The sequence below is a fragment of the Entelurus aequoreus genome, linkage group LG21, assembly GCF_033978785.1.
Source record: "Entelurus aequoreus isolate RoL-2023_Sb linkage group LG21, RoL_Eaeq_v1.1, whole genome shotgun sequence".
Taxonomy (NCBI): domain Eukaryota; kingdom Metazoa; phylum Chordata; class Actinopteri; order Syngnathiformes; family Syngnathidae; genus Entelurus; species Entelurus aequoreus.
Genome location: NC_084751.1, coordinates 15,131,882 through 15,137,881, shown reverse-complemented (window position 1 = coordinate 15,137,881; position 6,000 = coordinate 15,131,882). Strand labels below are relative to the sequence as shown.

The 6,000-nt window shown below is 37.0% G+C and overlaps 1 protein-coding gene across 1 annotated transcript in view; it reads left to right on the top strand.

The window, feature by feature from the left end:
- The window catches only part of eng (endoglin), a 108,949-nt gene that overhangs the window by 78,697 nt on the left and 24,252 nt on the right, over nt 1–6,000 (top strand). The window lies entirely within an intron of this gene.

Genomic DNA, 6,000 nt, shown 5'->3' with positions numbered 1-6,000 from the left:
AATATAAATAGCAACAATGCTGACACCGTTTGTGTTTCTTCTGAGTAATGTCTAGGATTATTTCTATTGTTTTGGAAAATCAACCAGCAAATCATGCCTTTAGTTAGACATCTTGTTTGTAGGAATTGACATAACACCCGATAAATCCATTACAATCATGCCTTAGAGCAGTGTTTTTCAACCTTTTTTGAGCCAAGGTGTATTTTTTTCGTTGAAAAAATCCAGAGGCACACCACCAGCAGAAATCATTAAATCAGATGACAGTAAAAAGTTGTCGTTGCAATTGTTGGATATGACTTTAAACCATAACCAACCATGCATCAATATAGCTCTTGTCTCAAAGTAGGTGTACTGTCACGACCTGTCACATCACGCCGTGACTTATTTTGAGTATTTTGCTGTTTTCCTGTGTGTAGTGTTTTAGTTCTTGTCTTGAGCTCCTATTTGGGTGGCTTTTTCTGTAGCACTTTCATGTCTTCCTTTGAGTGATATTTCCCCATCTACTTTGTTTTAGCAATCAAGAATATTTCAGTTGTTTTTATTCTTCTTTGTGGGGACATTGTTGATTGTCATGTCATGTTCGGATGTACTTTGTGGACGCTGTCTTTGCTCCACAGTAAGTCTTTGCTGTCGTCCAGCATTCTGTTTTTGTTTACTTTGTAGCAAGTTCAGTTTTAGTTTTGTTCTGCATAGCCTTCCCTAAGCTTCAATGCCTTTTCTTAGGGGCACTCACCTTTTGTTTATTTTTAATTTAAGCATTAGACACATTTTTACCTGCACACTGCCTCCTGCTGTTTCCGACATTTACAAAGCAATTAGCTACCGGCTGCCACCTACTGATATGGAAGAGTATTACACGGTTACTCTGCCGAGCTCTAGACAGCACCGACACTTGATTGACTTGGTAGACTGTGCTCTCTTTTTTCAATGCAAAAAACAAAGACAATTGCAGCAACTACAAGAGAGCACAGTACCATGGCGGCCATCCGCGGCACCATCTTGGTATGAGACGTTTTGGACCTTCTTTTTTTTTAATGCAAATTAGGTGATCTCTTTGTTTAACTTCTGCTTTATGTGACGTCATTCTTCCTGTTGAACACACCTCTCGTCTGTTTCAACTTAACACTATGGCGGTAATATAAATCCCTTTGTGCTAAGACAGCACAGCCTTTATGTTAAATGTGAATACCGTGTTATATTTGTTTAGACAGCAATGTGTTCAGACATGTTTTGATTAAAGTATGGCTTTTTTTAAAAGGGGAAATATGTTAATGTCCTCTGTTTTCACAATAGCATTTAAAGGAGAACTGCACTTTTTTTTGGAAGTGTGCCTATCGTTCACAATCATTATGAAAGACATGAGGACAGAAGTATTTTTTTTAATGCATTCCAACTCGTAAATGTCACGGTTTGGTTGTGGCTTACTGCGCAGTTCGTTTTCCCGGGATGCAAACGGACGACTCCGGACAGGACTTTCAGGTAGGAACACGATTTAATCTTGACAAAAGAATCAAAGAGGTACAAAACAGAAAGCAACCGACGGAACAAGGTGCCGATAGCACTTGAAGCTAGACTTAGCATGACTAGGAGGCAAGCAAAAAACTTTCGTAACAGCAGTGTGAAGCAAAACAAAGAAGCCAGGACGAGTGATCAGCAAAGGCAGGTTTAAATAGTGTCTCTTGATTACAAACAGGTGAGTGTCCCGAACAACAGAGGCAGGTGAAAACATAAGTAACCATGGTGACTAAACTCAGGAGGTGCACAAACAGGAACTAAAGGAGTCCAAAACAAAGAGAAAACACAAAACATGATCCGGACCACGGATCATGACAGTAAATAAACGTAACTAAGTGTTTGTTTACATTGTAGCCAATGGAAGGTCCTCCATTGGGCCCATAAAACCTAATAAATAACCATCCTAAAACCCCCAACAATAGTTATCTTTATTTCGTGAGTTGAATATAAACCAAGTATTTGTGATATTGTTATTATAAGCGCTAACGTAGACAAACTATTTATAGCAGCGCCGCGATCACAAGCTTGTGTGCTTATGTTGATATCATTGCCTAGTAAGCTGCTTCCTCGCCTTGATGCTGGTGAAAGTTTATTCCAGATCATGAATAATGCCTTTTACCTGTATAGTAGAAGGATGAGGACGTATTGTGACAGCCAGTTTAGACCCGGAAATGGCAAGAAAGACACAAAAAGACACTAGGTTCCTTCCCCATTTTTTCATCGCGAGTATTCTTCTTTTAAACAGGAATATAACACGATTGTATCAGTCGACATCCTAATGACAGCAAACATTGTACAGTAAGTGATATTTTTAATGTTTGTTGGCTCTCATGAAGTCTGCAGTGAGTAATAATCAAATGGGTTGTTGAAGGAAAAAGATAAAAAAAATGGTGATGCGTTTTTTTAAATTAATGCGCTGCGTATGCTTAAAAATGATCAAAATACTTTATTACATCTACATTACTACATTACATATATACTTACAGCATGTATATAAAACCTTAATGGAAGTGTTTAATGGAGCGACTCCCATAGGCTCTATTTTAAGCGGACTTTTGATCACATTTATTTAATATTTAAAATGCATAAAAAAAGAAAAAGTGTGTTCTTGTCTTACATAAAGATTGTGAATAATAGGCAAAATTCCAAAAAAATACAGTTCCCCTTTAAGCTAGCTAGCAAGCTAGCGCTCGTTGGGTCATATTTTATCAAGGTGTGGTTATTGTCACACCGGGGTTGCATGTTACTGCGCAGATCGTTCTCCCAGGATGCAGACGGAACTACTGAGGCAAAGTACAGGCAAGACAGTGATTTATTGTGCATAAATCAGTCAGGGTACAAACAACAGGAAAAATGTGCAGATAGCACGGGAAGCAAAGCTAAAGCTTAGCAAAAGATAAACGAGAATATGAACAAGAAGCAAGGTATACAAACGTAACTTGTTGCGTAGAGCAAACAAGACAGCCGGACTGAGTGTAGCGAACGACGGGAATAAGTACCGTATTTTTCGGAGTATAAGTCGCACTGGAGTATAAGTCGCACCTGCCGAAAATGCATAATAAAGAAGGAAAAAAACATATATAAGTCGCACTGGAGTATAAGTCGCATTTTTTGGGGACATTTATTTGATAAAACCCAACACCAAGAATAGACATTTGAAAGGCAATTTAAAATAAATAAAGAATAGTGAACAACAGGCTGAATAAGTGTACGTTATATGACGCATAAATAACCAACTGAGAATGTGCCTGGTATGTTAACGTAACATATTATGGTAAACGTCATTCAAATAACTATAACATATAGAACATGCTATACGTTTACCAAACAATCTGTCACTCCTAATCGCTAAATCCGATGAAATCTTATACATCTAGTCTCTTACGTGAATGACCTAAATAATATTATTTGATATTTTACGGTAATGTGTTAATAATTTCACACATAAGTCGCTCCTGAGTATAAGTCGCACCCCCGGCCAAACTATGAAAAAAACTGCGACTTATAGTCCGAAAAATACGGTAGCTCTTTGATTAGTGCTCGGCAGCAGGTGAGCGTCCCGAACACTAATCAGAGGCAGGTGAAACTAATCTGCACCCATGGCAACTAAAACACAAACCCAAGGGTGCTCAAAACAGAACTAAGGGAGTCAAACTAAAATAACACCTGATCTGGGCAACGGATCATGACAGTTATCAATCACAGTTTTTCGATCATTTTAATTTAATACGGTAATACTAACCGTCGGGCGTTTTTACAGCGGTTATTATTATTACAGTTTATGTGCGTGTATTACAAACGCCCGCAGCTGCTAAAACCGATGCAAAGACTGAAAGAGTTACCTCTCTTGCAGCCCGTAACAACACATGCACATGGTGATTATCGAGGCTGGCAAAGTTATCGAGTTCATTTTTATTTATCGTTCAATTAATTTACTTATCGAATATCGACCCAGGCCTAGTCATGACTCATAAGGTTAGTGTTTTTCATACATACCATTGTTCTCTGAGCAATTTCTCTGGATCAAACATTTTCCAACATACCGCACTACATAATGATAATTGGTATCGGACAATACTCAAAGCTCCAATATCGGTATAATACTTGAAGTGAAATATTTTTTTTGGGACATAATAGTGAGCATAGATAGGCTGAAGAAAAAACTAATGATAAACTTATAGCTTCTGCGTCATAGCTGACTGACGGATAGGCCTATGCTTTTTTTAAAGATGTGTAGAAAAGCCTGGAGTGTTTGTTTTTACATACTGTAACGGTGTGGTCGTATACAGGGCAGTTGCAATGAATTTTGGGACCCTCTCTTCAGCTACTGTGGGCTGTCATCACATTTTCCCCCTATTCGATGGCCCTGGTCGTATACACATGGAAAGGCTAACATAATTAAAAATGACCTTTTGCATAGAAGTGGACTTTTTTTTATAAACAATTTTTAACCAACATTGATGTTTTTAATATGTGAGTGTAAAAGGTTGTTTGTCTATGTGTCCTGTGATTAGCTGGCGACCAGTCCATACAAGCGGAAGATTAAATGAAGTGAAGTGTGAAGTGAATTATATTCATATAGCGCTTTTCTCTAGAGACTCAAAGAGCTTTTACATTGTGAAACCCAATATCTAAGTTACATTTTATAACCAGTGTGGGTAGCACTGGGAGCAGGTGGGTAAAGTGTCTTGCCCAAGGACACAACGGAAGTGACTAGGATGGCGGAAGCAGGGATCGAACCTGAAACCCTCAAGTTGCTGGCACGGCCACTCTACCAACCGAGCTATATCGCCCCACATCCATTTCTTATTTTTTTTGCCATTTTATTTTTATTGACATCCAGCATCAGACATTCCTATCCATTACATCATATTCACATAAATCATATATCTATTGTCTGCCCTAAATGTCAAAATATTTTTGTTTATATCCCACCCATACCACCCACCACTCCCCCCCCCCAAAAAAAGAAAGAAACAACAAAAAAAAACAAAGGAATTTCTACAAATTCATCGATTAAATAAACAGAAAAATAATAATAATAAAAAATACAATAAAATAAAATAACAAATAATACATTAATAATAATAATAATCAGAAGCAAAATTAAATATAAACAGATATATATATATATATATATATATATATATATATATATATATATATATATATATATATATATATATATATATATATATATATATATATATATATATATATAAATATATATATATATAAATATATATCTACATATATATACATACATACATATACACATATAGGGAGTAATCCCTTTTTTTCTTTTTTTTTTCTTTTTCTTTAGCAGTACAATCACTAATTCGAAAATTAAAGTCAGGTTTTTGGGGCGTGACATAGTTGACTCAATCTTCCCAGTATAAAGTAAATGTCTCCAATTTATAATTAATAAAGGCAGTTACCTTCTCCATTTTATATATGTCCATCCATTGCTTCAAAGTGGGGCTCTCCTGGGATATCCATTTCCCAGTAATGGTCTTTTTACAAGCCACCAGTAGGATATTCATTAAGTGTTTATCTTTCTTCAGCCAATCCTGAGGTACATGTCCAAAAAACAAAGTTTTACTTTCGAGGGGTATTTCACATTTGAAAATATCCTGTAGAGCTTGGTGTATCTCTTTCCAATAGTCCTTTATGGTGGAGCAGTCCCAGAAAATATGGTAGTGATTTGCATTTGAATTCCCACAATTTCTCCAGCAGGCAATGGAGTTGTTATCATAGTGAGACTTCTTAAAAGGTGTAAAAAAAAATCTGATCAAATTTTTCCAGCCAAACTCCCTCCACTTGGGTGAGCTGGTACAAGGCCATTGATATTTCCATATTATTATTAAAAGGGACGGCGTGGCGAAGTTGGTAGAGTAGCTGTGCCAGCAATCGGTGTGTTGCTGGTTACTGGGGTTCAATTCCCACCTTCTACCTTCCTAGTCACGTCCGTTGTGTCCTTGGGCA